At 45.4% G+C, this 16,977-nt stretch overlaps 2 long non-coding RNA genes across 2 annotated transcripts in view; one reads left to right on the top strand and one right to left on the bottom strand.

Annotated features, from left to right (window-relative positions):
* The window catches only part of LOC147753097 (uncharacterized), a 35,965-nt gene extending 19,893 nt beyond the window's left edge, over positions 1-16,072 (bottom strand). The window contains exon 1 of the long non-coding RNA XR_015312209.1: positions 15,981-16,072. This is a non-coding gene — a long non-coding RNA (uncharacterized LOC147753097). The remainder of the gene's footprint in view (positions 1-15,980) is intronic.
* LOC111263223 (uncharacterized) overlaps positions 1-16,977 on the top strand; it is a 32,212-nt gene that overhangs the window by 13,619 nt on the left and 1,616 nt on the right. The window contains exon 2 of the long non-coding RNA XR_002682100.2: positions 15,608-16,928. This is a non-coding gene — a long non-coding RNA (uncharacterized LOC111263223). The remainder of the gene's footprint in view (positions 1-15,607; positions 16,929-16,977) is intronic.

Raw genomic sequence — 16,977 nt, 5'->3', positions numbered from 1 at the left:
ACACCCACACACGTTTTCCTTTTTATGTTTGCCACTTTTTCCATTGTTTCCCATTTGAAAAAATCCTTAACTCAGTGCCAGCACTGATGCCCCCATTGCCTTCGAGGTTTGGACTCCTATGGCCAGTGCAATCGTAGCTCATGTAGTTGTCTTTTCCTGATGCAAAATGCCGCCCGGTTTCCGAACACTACTGTTGTGCCGAAACGGCGAAAGAATCCAATCGTTCTCGAGCGTCTCAAGGGAACGGTGCCTATCCGAATTGACTACTCGCGTTGCCATCCCATTTGGCCATTGCAGAAGAAGTCAGGTAGGTCGATAGGCATCCACCTAGTGGTCTATAAGCTTGCCTGGAACGACTCGTTTATGCGCACGGCCAGTGACTCTCATTGGCTTGCTTTGGTTTCACTGTAGACGTTACCAGTTAGCTATATGCTAGTTAAGTTAAGTTAAGTTGTCTTATAGCGGCTAAGTGGATAGTGGTGCATAGGCAATCACGATTTTAGCAGGGTCTCTTTTATAAATAATTAATAATTTAGGTTCAGGGACAATAACTTTCGCCACAAATATACCACAGTCCCTAACACCATAGCGAGAAACGAGATTGTAAATAATCGCTATCCGCCGTTGCGGATGGAGGCCATTTCATGAACGCGGAACACCTACTCTGTTCATCAAATAACTGTATATAATCTATACTACACAATGTTTGTTTTATGTGTGTAAAAATAAGGGATTTCAATTTAGCTTTTGCACACAGTTGGGCATACAGGAATTTAGGGATTTCTGCACAGAATTTTAGAGAAGTTGAGGGGCTGATGAAGTGCCGGTAACAGTCGAGTTTATAAAAATGAGCATTGAGCTTTTATTATAATTCACTATTGAATTAGCAAAGCAACCCTTGGTAACCGTTTGCTGCTGTCTGACTTTTCCTGTGATGTATATATTCCTGCAATATTTCGCATTTGCTAAAAGTTTTGCTCCTTACTCGGATGTCAGACGGTTTCTTTATGGAATTCATCATCGGCCGGCTTGAACCACGACTTCGTGCACTCGAATTTAACATTTGTCACGCATTTACCCAAGTAACAGCGAGTATAAGCGTTATAAAAGAATATCGTGATGATATGATTAGCTTGGAAGCATGACGAGTTAATAGCGGTCACCTAAATCGTAGTTGACAGGAAAGGTTGTTATTTCCAGCAGGTATCCGAAGCTAACCTGGTGTAATTAGTGAGAACAAGGTTGGTTGCCATATCATCTCTTGTATCTGTTACAATCACAAAACATTTCGTTTTTACGACGCGCTACCGAGAATGCGAGCTTAAATACCATAGAGAACGATGCCTTCCACATCCTCGGATTGTCGGCACCTGCAGCTACGGGGCCCAACGCATGTCTTCTACATGCAGCTAGTTGATCGTACGTCGCGACCCATCCAATCTTGCATCTTGTTCGGGACCCAACCCGGGTCGACGGGACGGGGTGGCATAAAAACATCTTTGTCTGCTACGCAATCGGCTAGCTGTTCTTTCTGCTTAGCTGTTCCAGGGCGTATCATGTCGTTTTCTGCCATTTTTCCCACTCCTTTCTATTCGGACAAGAAACGATCTAGCTTGGAGGTAATGCCAGTCAAGAGGAGCCCCCTACCTCCCCAAAAAGCCCACAATCCTTGGCAAAGCTACGCTTATTTGGGCCAAGCAGGTAAATTGAGCCGCGTTACTACAAAGCTCTCAAGAAACAACTAGCAGTATGCAGCAACCCCCGGTGCTAACAGTGCTAGCGGCACCAGCAGCAGCTACGGAGGCAGCTGTTGGCATCTGGTCAAACGTACTCCCATTATCCTGCTCCGCTCGGGCTGCCGCTTAAGCTCAACTTCGGTCTGGCTGAGCAGGCGTCAATGACAATATGATGCCTGCCAGAGGAAAAGGTTTGGCAGACAGCGAGCAAGCGAAAGATACATCCGCAGACAAACATAACAACGAACTGATATCGTGTCAGCTTTCGTCGTCCGTTGTTGCTGGATCACATCGCATCGGTGGGTCGGTCGACTTGTGCGAAAGAGGGAAAGCCCAACGTATGTAGGCCGGCTTCTTATTCCGCGATGAAAGAGGCTGGCCATAGCAAACATATTCAGGAACACACCATCCTTTTCTGAGTGCATCTTGTTCGTTCTACTCTGCTCGCTTTCTGCCTGTTTGGATGCGAAGCTGCTGCAGGTACCCAGCTGGGTCGGTATCGGATAGGCGGACAGTCTGTGCGGTCCAACAGAGCCTCTATGCTACCTTCTTCTACCAGTGCCTTCTTTTGGGCTTCTGGCGATCTTGATGATGCAACGGCTAGTTCTATGTACTAAACCTAAGGCCGAGTTTTTGCCACTGTTGTTTTCACTACCTACTAGGCTGTCTGCGTAGCTGGATTACTGGATAAACGTAGCGTCCTCATAGTGCTGACGTTTTTCCTTGGAGTCTTTTCTCCCAAAAAAACCAGGCCCAACCGATGGTCGCCTCTTCTCCCTTCGGCCTTAATATTATTACTGCTATTCACTATGTGACGCTTAACCAATGGTAGCGATCACGGTAGTTGAGGGCGCTTAAACGGTGTGGCCTCGCCGGCCTTAACCTTCCTTTTGCTATCGGAGAAGTCAATGCGCAAGAGCGGCTGTGTTGCGATTCCGTTCACCGACAGCAGTTTACTCTTTTCTTTTCTATCTATCCCAGTCCACTTTTTCTAACCCTTCAGCAACCACCTTCGGTCATGAATAATCTGCTACCAGTTGCTTGTTCTGTTGCGGACTTTGCGCGACCCGATTTGCCCCACCCGGTACCCCGGTGACCTTCCCTGCAAGACTTGCTTTTCTTTCCGGCAGTAACAAAAACAGAGCGAGGGGAGCGCTTCGCCGGTATACGAAACGTAGGTGTACGATACTGACTGAGGTGGACCGAGTTGGGAAGAATTAGGGAAAAACGCGGGGAAAAATAAGTCTGTCTGCAGCCGGAGCGTGGATAGGAAACAATGCTAGAACCGAAAGCGGGTCTTCCCTTTGCTTTGTCTAGGTCCTTTAGTTGAGTCCATGCAGTGACTTAATCATCTAACCGAAACACAAGTCGACTGCTGTCAGCTCGATCCTGTTAATTTGGGCACACAGCCGGTCTTAGTCTCGTTTATGGCACTGTACGTCATTAACAACAGTGACAGCAATATTAGCGTTGACTCGAACGAACTGGTCTGACGGCTTGAGTTTGTCGACCTAGTCTGGTCATGCCCCTCAGGGCCAGCGGCCCCAACACAACGGCCAACTGCCCCCTATAACTAGCCACCAATTCCGCGTGATGTACCACTACAAAACTCGACAAGCATATCCCTCCATTCCTTCATCGCCAATAGCTAGTCGAAGCCTGTCACCTCTATTTTTGGTTACATGTAATACTGGCAGACAAAACGAGATGCTAAAACTCAAAAACGCGTGAATTTCTACCACACGGCCAACCAAGTCAAATCAAGTTCGAACACGCTGCTGCCCGAAGCCCTCAAACTTAAACAAAGATCATTGTTTTCGTCTACTTTTTGTTGAACACACGATACACATGGTTGTCCGCATCATACTTCTGTCATGCGCAACTATAACACGCCTGTATTCCTCCCTACGTATATCTGATAGTGGTCATAGTCACGATAGTAGTAGCACTTTTTTCGTAGCCACGCAATACTTCCTTTACAGACGATATGAACTGACTTTGTCGTACCAGCAACAGCAAACACAATTGCTTTCGCCATTTCCGTCCCACCTATTTAATCAGCTCTACGATTTCTAACCTTTCATTGTCAAACAACTTCTTGCAAGCCCGAAGATTATCAAGTACGCCAGCGATAAAGAGCGAAGGGTGACTGAGCAAAAAGGAGGGTAGCCCCTTGTCGACGAGCGTGGATGGAGTGCGGTATTGTGAGATTTGGAGCCTTGGGATCTCCTATTGCATTCGCCTCCTGCTGATCTGTCACTTTGGGAATAATCCGGCCCAGCAGCAGCGGCAGCAGAGGCAGAAGTTGCTATAATATATAGTGCGGTAGAGGCAAGAGTAGATTTCCTAAAGACATGGAACCTCGGATTGTACGCACCGATTTTCCGACTAAATCTGACCCAGCAACCGGCCTCCGCTGGCACCTCCGGCAAACCACGTTATCCAGAGTATAGCGACCAGTGGAGTTACGGAATGAAACTACATCCGACCCAGAAAACCGAGTAGAGGATTCGAAGAAGCAGGGCGTTTGTGGGCGCGTCTTAATCCCATTCCGATCGGTCAGTCAGTTAGTTAGCAGCACTAGCTAAGCAGCCTCGTCGGGCTTCTGACGTTTGGTTAATTGCAGCCGCGGGTCAGGCGTTAGTTGAATTCTGACTCGTTCAGACGACAGCGAGAAGGAGGGCGTAGTGTAGAGACGTCGATCGTCGACGCTAAAATGCTTACAATTAATAGGGGCGCACGCGAGGATCTACTTGAATAGTTCAAGGATCTATTTTAAGCAAAAATCACCACCAAAATAAAAAAAATATTTGCCACGATGAGTCAAGTCTATCGTTATTGAAATTTTACGATACAACCTACGATAGATTAATTGATCTTATTTATTCATGCACTTATAGTCTTGTCCTACGTTCTGGTTAAATAAATTACCAAGATAAATGTGTCCTTTTACTTGAAATTTGTTTACATTAGCGCGAATCTAATCATGGGAGGTAAATTGTTAAATCGGATGTTGGCATATAGTTGTACGTTGCGGGAAGATACGGGGTTCTGCTAATTACGATAATATGAGCCTTCCACGTGGGGTGTTAGCTACGGGAGACCCTCTTGGAACACAAACAGCCACAGTCACTGCCTGCATACGTTGTGCTGGCACTCGATGTTTGAGCGCACAGAAATACGTGAAGACCGATGTGGCACAATGAAGATGGTAGCAAAGCGACGACCATCATAGCTGCCGCTGCGGGGAATGTCAGCGATCCGAGTGAGAAAGTAAGATGGGGTCTGAGAAACTCTGCCGAAGCTCGGTAGAGCGACGCCGAATGAGGACGAAGAACCGAGGAATTCGATCCCATCGGCCGGATAAGGACCAGCAAAGAGGCCACGGACAATGTAAAGGCCGCGTACAGGTGTCGGAGGCAGGGATGGCGACGACGGTGCGAAAAGAACAGACAGACGGGTAAGCGGAGTAAACGGCTTGGGCAGCGCTTGCCGGGTTGGCCACCAAACACAACCATGCACTCCCACGCAACATGAGAGCGGCGAAGAGAAGCCACGGAGAAGAAGAGATGCTGGCTGCAGCAGTTTCATGCAGAAACGATGCTGCAAGGAGGTTTGAAGGCCAATGGCGGTATTGTGCTCAGGGAACAAAGAATTAGACAGCTTTGGATAAGAGCTCACTATGGCTGGGAGCACGTAAGGGGGCACAACAGGCAAGCCTAGAAGCAAAGGAGTTACGGACTATCGTCAATAACAGGGCCGCAACAAAGTACTTCCACAGAAAGCCTAGTTAGCTATTTTTTGATATTAAAGTACACTGCCATGCCAGTTTGTTGCTTATTGATAGTTACTGCTATGCAAAGGCCACTGGTGAGAGTCTGGAACTGGCATTACAGCGAGCCAAGAGAACACGCGATGCGTGACAAGAACACTTACGGGTGCTGGAAATCGGCCGCAAACAAAACAATGCAGGACAACATGTGATGGAGATAATGTTAATGTCAATGTCATTTGAGGGCATGGCTTCTTGAAGCCTGCCTTCTTGTTGCCTACTTCGAGGTGTAATGTTTCAAACAGAGGGTGAACCCCTTTATAGAGGTTAGTGCCCCGAGGGTAGAGCGCCAGCAAACTATATTTGTAGGAAAAGAAATTGTAGCCAACATAGCCGTTGCCACTTATATCAGCTAACAAGTCATCAATGCAACAAACAGAGATCAAACGATGGCACAAGCTTAACCAGCAAAAAACGGAATGAAGCGATGAAAATAGGCGGATTAAAGCAAAAGTCTAGGCAACCGGCAAACACATCAGGAAAATTATCAGTGTAAATTCAAATATTTCTATTGAGACGGAAAATTTTCCTGAAAAACACTCAATGAAATGCGATATATATGTGTGTGTATGTGCGTGTGGAAATAACATAAGGTGGATTTGGTAATAACGAAGTGTTGCGTTCATGTGGCGATAGTGAGAGAACAAGTTACTTTGTAGCTACTATTTTCATTTGTCATTGCAGGTATCATCAAATAACTATCCTGTGTCATAGCCATTATCATTGTTAAAAACGTACTAAATAAAAGAACAATCAAATCAACGCATTGCCAAAAACATAACGTAACCTATTCAAGGCTTTTATTATGATTGATCACAGTTGTATGTGCGTGGCATATATATTAAGCAAATGAATTTATTTCCTTTTCATATAAAGTACGCACACACTGGCATAGACTCTAAACAGTAACAAATAAACAATATTCGAAAAAAACAGATACTACCCACATCTTAATCACACGTGAGTAATATTAGTAATAAATGGAGGTATAGCACCGTGTTCTTGTTCCTGCCGGTATATGCTGAAGCCCTGTTTTTTTCGTCTGGACCTCCTACCATTTTGTTAGCTGTTGATGCCTTCGTGCCCTTTCATGTTGTTTGGGTTAGACAGAAAAAAGGAGGCGAGATTCAACGGAGTAGAAAGTAAAGCGGGGCCAAGATTCTGTACACCAAAGTAGTTGTCCGCACTGCGGCATGTTTGCACTGCTGTCCCCTCCGTTGAACTCAGGAGCCCCCGTCGCTCACCGCCTACATTGACTCCCATATAGACCCGCCCTATTTTTTGCCCTAGAGGGACTGAAGGATCACATGACGCTACCAGAACCGTCCAGCTGTCTCCTACCGGTTCCTGTCTTAGCATGACGTACACACTGGGCGGCACGGGGAGAGAGGTCGGCCCAGTCGACGCAGCACCCACACCGATGAAGCAAAGATTTGATTGAGTCGCGCATTTCGGTTTACCTTTGCTTTACTTCAATCTTATGTGAATCAATCTTCGTTAACTTCATAAAGTTATTTAAATACAACGGCTTTGTCACAAATTACCGTGTGAGCACGGCGAACTGTCATTGGTTTACGGATGCCGAGAGACTATTACTGCTTTCTGATTAAATGACTAATCCGCTCGATGTTCTGCTTTATAAACATATTTATTGAAACGCCAACTATAAAGGCGTCTATTTTTAATAACAATTGAGATTTTATATAGATTAGCGTAAATCCTGGCGAGTGCTTCTAAAAACTACTAGTCTGAGTAAGTTTGATATCTTTGCCTTCGTTTAAGGAAACGAAGAAGCAAACAAAATTCAATCCCGGTATGAAAAGTTCTTTGAGTAAGCACCTTAGCTACAACAACTTTGAGAAAATGTCATCAAACGTAGATGGTTCTCTGCCGGTTTAGTAACGTTTAGCCATATAAATTAGTTAATTTCTTTTTATATGTGTACAGCTATATACTAACGCTTATAGTATCGTGTCCGTCATAGTGCATCGTAATTTTTAGATTTGATTTGAGTTTTACTCGTTATATTAACTCGCATTACTGAATCATCACAGTGCCCACAGTAGCCCTAACGTAACACAGGACAATCTAGATAGGCCTGTGTACTATAGTGTAGCTCGTGTCAAAAGACATGAGCCACAAGGCAGCCTGCTTAGGTTTTTGCCAGCAGCTTACCCGTCTGAACGAGCCATCGCAACGGTAAATATCAAAATCGGCCGAATCCAATGATGGCCACTATCGCCATTGGAGTGCATCCCCAATGCCTTCTAATAAACGAGTGAATCAGTGACGTCACTCATGCACTCCAGTCTGCGTGTATGACGTAGGAGATGTGCACGCTATACTAACGCGGTTCTTTTTGTGGCTGGCCTTTGAACGACATCATTAGAAAAGGGTATGCTGAGCGAAATAAAGAATTAGCCGAATCGTAGAGTTAACTAAAAGACATCGATTGGGATCGCAGTGTGAGTTTCCACCGTGCCTTTTGTCTTCCATTGCACCGATAGGCGTTATGTGCACCGAGCAGCGCCCGCTATCTACTGCGAGGTCGCTAAGCTACTTTTACTGGTAGTATATATGGCAAAATGCAAGCGCAGGAAGCAAAACGGCACATGTTACTATAAGGAATATTACTAGGACGACGAAATATCGAACGGAAAGCGTCCCACAGTCCCGGTAGAAAAGCAATCGAAGTTGGCTTGACTCACTATTGCCTTTTTTCTGCCAACAAGGCTTCGCAGTGCGGGAACTAACGAAGAGACTGTTGCAGCCTGCTCAGTAATAAAGCTATTGGTCCACACAGGGTCCGCTACAAGCATCTCCAATACGCCATCGTTCTGCCACTGTGCTTGACGGCGTTATTTATTAGATATGTATACATTAGTACACTTCCAATCCAATGGAAAGATTCTACCCTGTTTGTGATGTCTAAGGGAAAGGGCGGTTTAGTCCCGTTGTCACCATTGCTCTCCGGCTTGCTGTCAGAAGAATAGCTACTTAGAAAGCATACATGCCGCGCTAACGGAGTCGTATGGATTCCGGAGGGAAGGCTCCGTCGGAACAGCATAAAAAATTCTCACAACCGATCTCAGGAAAGCGCTGGCCACGCCGCGCAGTCCGCTATACGCAGTACCTTTCGACTTCAAGGTAACTTTCGACTCGACGGTCAGGGACAAGGTTGCGCTCATGGTTGGTAAAGTGAGTGTCAATATGACCGAACCCAATTTTCTCGCTGCAATTCTACGGGAGAACAAAATAACAATCGACAACGGGGTGGCTCGCCATTCACATAGGCAACTGGCCTGACCCAGGGGGTTAAGTTAAGCCCGCTCTTAGCCTACATTTTGCTGAAGAGCTTTTCTAATCAAGTAAGAAAGCTGAGAATCGGGCTCATCTTGTATGGAGACGACTTAGTAACATACGTATCGAATAGGTCCCAAGTGCAGCAAACTCTAGGCCGGTTCCACGTGCCAGTCCCAGATTTGGAACCCATCGCAAACCTGACCAGGACTTAGGCTCTGAAGTTTAGAAGGGAGGCAAGACAGCGGCTACTGATACTGTCTTCGCCTCCTATCTAGTTAAACCGGTTTGCCGGTGGCACATAGGGCGACTCTTCTTCACAAAGTGAAGAAGTTTCACTGCGCACGTCGTCGAAAATTGCAGGAAGGCAGTGTTGGCCGCGTTGGCGATCAAACTTCTCATCGGGCGTTTCTCGCAACCGCTTTCAACTTTTTCGACTCTAAAACTACTTCGATCACAAATGTATAAGATATGCATCATTGGAAAAAAATTTCACATTGGAGAACCTCGGACAATTAAATCGCGCCGACGCCTCCTTCCTCAAAAGCACACTGGGACTACACGTAGCGAGCTGAAATCGTCTTTCGTATCTACTACTCTGCTGCCACCACTGCTATCATGAGACCTACGTTGTTGAGTGAGCTCCTAGCAAGGGAAGCCTTAAAAGTCAACCTGAGGAGCTGGAAGCAAAAAGTCACGGAGATTGATGAAGATTTACTTGTTTCACGTGCGATGAGGAACAACGAGTGGAATGGGACGAACCAGCTGAACAGATATGTCGTAAGTCGCGTTGCTGTGCATGAGTTTCAGTATAGGCTCTGCAGGAGGTCAGGTTTTAGACCTAATGATACACGTAACTGTTCCAGATGCGGGTCATAGATAGTCCCGCCTGTCGCCTTTTGCTACTACCTTTAGGACATCTGGCATATCTCTTAAATTAGTTTTGTGGACTCAATAAGATCCTTATAATCTACGTGACAAAAATCGTTGTAAATGATTCGAGATACTCTCTCTGATAATGGAATGTTGTGGTGTTGACCTGTGTGTATTTATAATTTGATTGACCATCGCCTGCTCTTTCTTCGCTCGTTCCGTCTTGCTCGGAGAACGCACATGGCAATAGCATCTAGCAGAAACAGCAGTAGATCATAACCCGGCAGCAGGCATCTTGATTTTGCTCCTTTTTTGACGCAAAGTGCTTGGTCATTCCTGCTCATACCCTACCTCTGGCACACCCTACTGTGAATGTCACCCTACAACTGGGCCTCATTCATGGCGGCGGCGGCACCTCTATAGTGAACGACAAAACTGTACTACAAGGAAAGGACTCTAAGTGAGTGATCGAGGGAGCACCTGTACATACAGAAACGCACAATCGTACAGGAAAGGAACACTCATCTAGAGACAAGCCGTGGCAAAAACAAACATACATCGCTGTTGTCCGTCTTCGCTGATGAATCGCGCATAATGCGATGACAGATGCGATGCATAGGCCATGCGGCCAGATCGGCAATAAAGACAACCCTTCTCGCTATACAGCTGCTCCCGCGTCCCCTTTTTGATTACCGCAGCGGTCAGTAAGCAATAGCTTAATCGGAGTTCAGCTAGTTTCTTTGTCCATTCTTCTGTCGGTCTGACTATGAGATAGAAAAGGTAAGAGCAGCATGAGCGTGAGCAGCAAAATCAGTCCCATCAACAAGAATAACGGCGAAAGTTGTTATTGCACCGATGTGGCTGACAAAAAGCTAGAAGTGGAGTAACCGCAAACCCCTTACCTCTACCTCTGTTGTTCCCTGTTTAGTCGTTCCCGGCTTTATCCGACGGCGGTCTTCCATTGATCTGCTTGGCAAACATCATCAAGTCTCGACCGGCTCTGTCGCTAACATTTGGTGCCACACGAAGACAGATGTCGTACAAGCAGGTCCCTTCGCCTATTAGGTCGCTCTTATGCCGTCTCGTTACTCAGCTTGTCGCTGGGTTGCGTTGCAGGAGGCTCGTAGCATTTGACACTCGTTCTCTTGGTGCCGAATGAAGGCTGATCTGCCGCTGCTGATGCTCCCAGTAGTGCTTACCATCGGATTGGGGCTCTGCATGTTGCCAACAATGTGCAAGGCTCTAAACTAGCCTCGTTTTGCCTAACTTCATAACTTAACCAGTAGTAATTGTAGTTGATTTGGCGCTTTTTCAATCAGCGTGTTATTATTATTATTATTATTATCATCCTTAAGGGTTCGCTTATTTAGCCAAATATTTAACCAAATAAAATAATTTACATTAAAATTTAGTGCGGCAAGATGTTAACTGTTTGACGAACGTTGAAAAAAGCTCGTCTGTTATATAAAATTAATTCTCACAAACGAAAACCTGGTGAGCGGCTATAACGCCCATCGAATCGTACCTTTGGCCAAATTTGACCTAGTTCGAATATTCTAACATTCATAATGCAATCCAGTAGAAAGCAGCGACATGCTGGAGAGAAGGTAAAGCCGAGAACGGCGGGCAAAATAAGCCTTGAACGACACTTCCACTATGACATGACAGTTGAAGCATTCTACTCACCTAAGGCAAGGCCCAGCTGCCAGACCGCTTTACCGTGCTTCTGGGGCTCCCGCTGTGATCGTCTGCAATCTTGACACACAGCGACCCTTTTGCCCGGAGTATAGATACAAAAACGGGCCAATTGACCGAAACCAACAGGTTGGCGCCGCTTTGACCAAGGCTACGGCGCCATCAAGTAACTTGCCACGTCTGCCCAGTCTTTCAAAGGTTGGCCATCTCCATCTTCCTATACTATTTCCCCAAGGTGGGAGACAGGTGTGGCTGTTTCATGTAAGCGTTACTACTAGAGCGACACAACAGCGCAACAGGTGGCTCGAGGCCATCATTGTGCTTGGCCGGGTGTTCGTTCTTGAGTTTCTCAAGCTTTCCGTCACCCCATCCGTCGCCCCCAGAAATTCTGCCAAAAGCAACCGCGCTGAGAAACTAAGAAAGAACAGGCTGAGGCGTGTCGACGGCGCAGCTGGCTTCTCACTGATTTAACGGACGGATTCTGTAACCAACCCAATCAACTATTCGCGATGAACTGTCACAGCGCGGGCCAGACGGCAACACCTTTTCGAGCGAATATGAGTTCAGCAACGGTACGTCGTGAAAGGAATAGCTCAATGAGATTAAACTATTACGGTTAAAGCTCCGTCTCTATACCGACATTCAGGGAGGACAGTTCACTCTGTCACTGTGCTAATGCTAGAGATGCTAGGCGTATACGGCAGTATTCGAGATTGTGAAAGGGGCCTAAAGATGACATGGGCCTCGAAAGTGGCGAGAAAGCTCGCCTTGTCAGGGATCCTCACTGTCATCACTGGGTTACGCGTTAATCTCATCAATGACAAGTCACGCAATGAAGCCCCAGAGCCGAAGGAAGCTTCGAACCGAACTGAACGGCAGCTTCCTCTGCGTAGTCGAAAGGTGGCAGTGGAAGCAGCAGCGTCGGCGGCAGCAGCGGTAACAGTAGGAGTACTACTAAGCAATAACCTAAGGGTTCTTGTCGGTTCCGCCAACTATGAGTCCTCTCGTGTCACAAACAGGAGCCGCTGGCTTTGCCGCAGTAACAGCGTCTGTATCAACGGTACGTACAGCCGATTGGAAATACTGCGTATCGTGAGGTTGGAAGTTAGCGCGGACGCATGGGAAAGGCCTGTCCTACATGGCAGGGGCAAGGCATCGACGAGGAAAACGACGAGACCCTGCTTCACCGGAAGGCCCCAGAACCACATCCGGCCGTCAGGCGGCAACGGACAGATAAGGGTCGCCGACAAGACGTGATCTGCCTTTAAGACAAGAAAGACTTGTATGGTTTCCTCCTCAGCGAAACGCTACCTCGGCCGGATCAAGCAGGCGGACGAACGGAGCATAGGGCGATGAGAGAGCTACCGTTTCATACGAGAGACTCTAGGAAAGAAAATGTCTGAGAATGAAGATATGTACAGATAATCTCCGGCATAAAGAAGGGGGATTCCTTATGAGAGTTTAGAACTTGGTTTATCAGTGTAGGCCACTGACGTAATGGTCCTGCCTATGTCAGAGCGATGTCTCATCGTAATATAATGCCATGTTTATGCAACAAAACGAGATCACAAAACTGCTTTTTGACTGTAGCTTGATTTATTGATCATTTTTCAGGGAGTGAGGGTAAAATAGGGCTCTAAGATCTTTAGCAGTAGATGCCATAGTTGAGCGCTATATGACTGAATACTATGTTACCTAAGGTGAGCTGTTAATAAGTGATTATACGCAATCTATTGGAATGAAATACCTACAAAAAAAAAAGTGCAATAATTTGGCCCTTTATCTTTTAACATTTCGCGTGGACTTCGTACTACATCACTCGTACGTGGATAGTTTCAATTGTGTTTTTTCGTCAACCCTAATTATATCCACTAGCCAAATGCGGCTGAGAATATATATTAGGATTGCCTATAAAAATCAACTTAGATGAAAGTATCGAGTCGGATGTCTCTGTAAAAGAAATTATAGTCTTGTCAAGTATCGATGAGGCAGTAAGGACAGATACTAGCAGTAGTTGGATCTCGCGCATCCGTCCATCTATGGCTACCATCTATGGCTAACGATACTGTAAACGGCATGCTGTAAGCTATCAAAATTTACATCACAATCTACGTGTTTGTTTCAAATGACTGTTTTCCTAGTGTCAAGGCGTTGGTCAAGAAAGGTTTATGGGGTCACGATCAATACATGCCGGTTGATTTCTTCAACGTAGATGCTTACATAAAGGCGTCCGTCGCACGCAAACTTCTCTCTTTTCCACAGTGGCACCTATTTCTGCCTATTCGGAATACCATAGAGAACACTATCATCATCTCGGCCTATGCAAAGAAAGGATCTTTTGAATTTTTATACCTCTTGATGACTGCGAGTAACATATTGCTTTCGATACCTTGACACCTTACTATACCTAGTCTTCGATCCATGAGCGGATCTAGTATAAAATCAAGCTAAATAGCGGAATTTGAATAACAACATATTCAATTATATTATATAAACATAAAAAGGGGATACCTGATCTTAATAAAATTCGATTAATCCAACACTCATATGTAATCATGGAGTGATGAACTCATTAATTATTTGTCTCAAGCGGGCTACGGTAACTATTGCCATGAAGCTAATTCTAGCCACTCTGTTTTTTACAAGTCGAAGAAGAAGAAAAGAGGCTTAGGACTGCTTTAGGTTTTTGTGGATCATATGATTTTACTCACGTCCGCCTGAAACCTATTCTGCTTCCATATCGCTAACGCATAACGTATTCCAAATGGAATTTGTTACACCTTATTAGTGCGTTTTTACTCTTCGGCAGTCTAAAAAGTAACCCACTATGACTCTAGCATATGAGTTCCCCAACTCGCCATGTTCTACGATCGCTTTTTGTTTGACCAGTTAAAATCAACGACCGACAGGACGTGACTATAAAATATGGGGAAAAATTCCCGGCAAAGGATGTTTCACCGTATGCCAGAGCAACTTACTGCAATCCTGTTACTGTATGTGTCTTAACTGACCACACAGGCCTGTTTCCTTTGACGAGAAAATGTCATCTAAAACAGACTACGCGGGAGGCTAGCTACGGGGTAGCCCCGTCGAGCTCAGGTGGCCATAAACAAGTTTCATTCCTTGCCCTACTAACTTATCTTCGCTGTTCACTCACAACTTGCGTGCTAACCAACAGGTTCGAACACATTGTGTATGGTACACTCTATTGTATTACTTGTTATTAGGGTTTAACCAGTATAGTGGTACGATAAGATAGTTTCTTTATTTTCTAAAATGTCTGAAAGCTACACAGTTATTTGATCATAAACGAATATGTCGCTGAAACAATCACACGATTCCGCCTCCATTGATGTTACAGCAAGTTACTGTTGTTGACGGATGAAGTTGACTGGTCTAAGTGTAGAATGCGATTGAGCGTGCCGCGTGGGGTTAGCTTAAACACGAAAAAAAAAACGCTAACCGCCAATGGCAATCTACATACCGCATAAAGGCATAGAATAGTACTGCGCTCATTGTTGGAGTTAATAGCTTTCTTTGACTTACTAATCGCTAATGTTGACGCATACGAATACCGGACTCGAGGATCCTTATCAATCGATCTCACAATCGACAGTGGTGTCCTTTGTTTAATCAATATGTTTGCGAAATCTTTCGCGTAAGATGAAGTACGTTCAATTTGAGTAGCATATGCGAGCTTTAAAGCGAATTTATGAATTTATCGTAGAGTCACGCGTGCTGCATCTAAATGATGTGATGTCCATACTTCACCCTCGATCGCCATCGTTCAATTACCTGGTGGTTCTCAAATCGACCAATTTCCGGATGAAGCCCTACAGCAAGTAGCAGCTCTTTCGCCAAAGTGACTGAGTAATGTCTATCTATACAAACCAATAGTCTTTGAACTCCGACAGCTCTCTCGTTTCCTCTGTCGAGAGTCACTCGCGTACCTCATATACGGATGCTTTCGCTGGTAATGTTTTCCCTTAACTTTCGTCGGCATAATATTTCCATCCCAGAAGCTCTCTACCTCCTTCCCCTACCGCCTGAGGACTATCTCTATATTGAGTTCCGTTTTGTTCAGCTCTCCATAGTGTCGTTTCATTCACCAACTGGCTAAAGTTGTCTGCTTGTTTATGTTTGTCTCTCTCTTTCTCTTTCCCCCTTGCAGAGAAGTGCGGCAGACGGGCCAGGGCTTCTCCATCGGATCAGGATCGACGGAGCCCCTCTAAGTCAGCCAAGCTAAGCCCGCCAGCGGAGTAAATCCGATCGTAGCGATCAAAACGTAACCAGTTCTCGACGGCGTGAGCTAGCGAGTAGCTGAGAGTCTGGGAGGAGCTCACTTTTCTCGAAGGAAGACACGAAGCAGAGACACAGTTTGTCTGGCTTCCCAACGAGTGCTATTCTCGGGTAGATCGCCCGACAAACGCTCCGAACCCCTATTCCGATCTTTTGCGGCCGCCGCCTATACAGCCAGCAAGCACTGTTTTGCAAACACACATCGTAATTTACAGAATAGTACACACGAATAAATACATACGTACACAAAAGCTCGCGGGCACAAACGCACCGAATTCCGTGACGTTCAAGCGACACACTTCCAGCTAACGTTGGATTTCGCGACTATTTTAATTGAATCCTGCCGGCATCCGCTTCGACTCTAGCGATCTAGCGTTATCCCACCCGTTCTCCCCGTTTAATTAATTGGAGGCAGTGGCAGCAGCTATAAAAGTAACAGTAAAAATTGTAGTAGGAAGCTCTAACGGCAAGCAGACTCTTCTTATGCAGTTCTATTCAACAAAAGACTACGTCGTAACCAGCTATCCGTCACAAAAACACTAGGTTCTTGTCATAAACCACCAGCTTATTTTCTAATTGGCAACGGAACATCGATTTTTATAATTTTTTCAGAATATATTTCCGCACCGAATTACAATTAGAAATTAATTAAAGTTTGCTACCTATTGGCATTGTGTTGTTTAATTAACTTTAGGTTAATTCATTGCTTACTAACCACCCATTACAGTTCACTTCAATACTCAATACTCAAAACGAGGTCAATAACTTCACAAAATCACATTATACAAATATACAATCAACATCTCCATTCAACTAGGTTTAGACAATCTTACAAAAAAGCACCAGGTCGACAAGCGACTAGGCAAGTATCGACTTAGTATTCCTGTTACCTGTGTCAACCTTCCACTATTTATAGTGGGTCGAGTTGCGTTTGGTTTACCTCAACATCTTACATCCCCGAAAAGCAATGATGTTTAGCAAAAAAAATATAGTGTGACCAAACAACAGTCGAAACAAAAGCGTCGCTTCTGCTAGTGTCGTTCAGCGCTTACCGAGAAGAATCTCGACGGAAGTACAGCCCCGCGCCCACAGGCTGGCTTCGACCGTTGAGAAAAACTGGGTGGGTCGACCAACAGCGGCGCGCAAAAGCTCGAACGAGCGCAGCGCCCCCAATATTACTTCGCTATAAAAAGGTTAGTAGTGAAGATATATATATATATATATATATATGTAATGCATATA

Source organism: Varroa jacobsoni, unplaced genomic scaffold (genome assembly GCF_002532875.2).
Source record: "Varroa jacobsoni isolate VJ856 unplaced genomic scaffold, vjacob_1.0 scaffold_747, whole genome shotgun sequence".
Taxonomy (NCBI): domain Eukaryota; kingdom Metazoa; phylum Arthropoda; class Arachnida; order Mesostigmata; family Varroidae; genus Varroa; species Varroa jacobsoni.
Note: the sequence above shows the minus strand (reverse complement) of the source record. Positions and strands in the feature narration are given on the sequence as shown.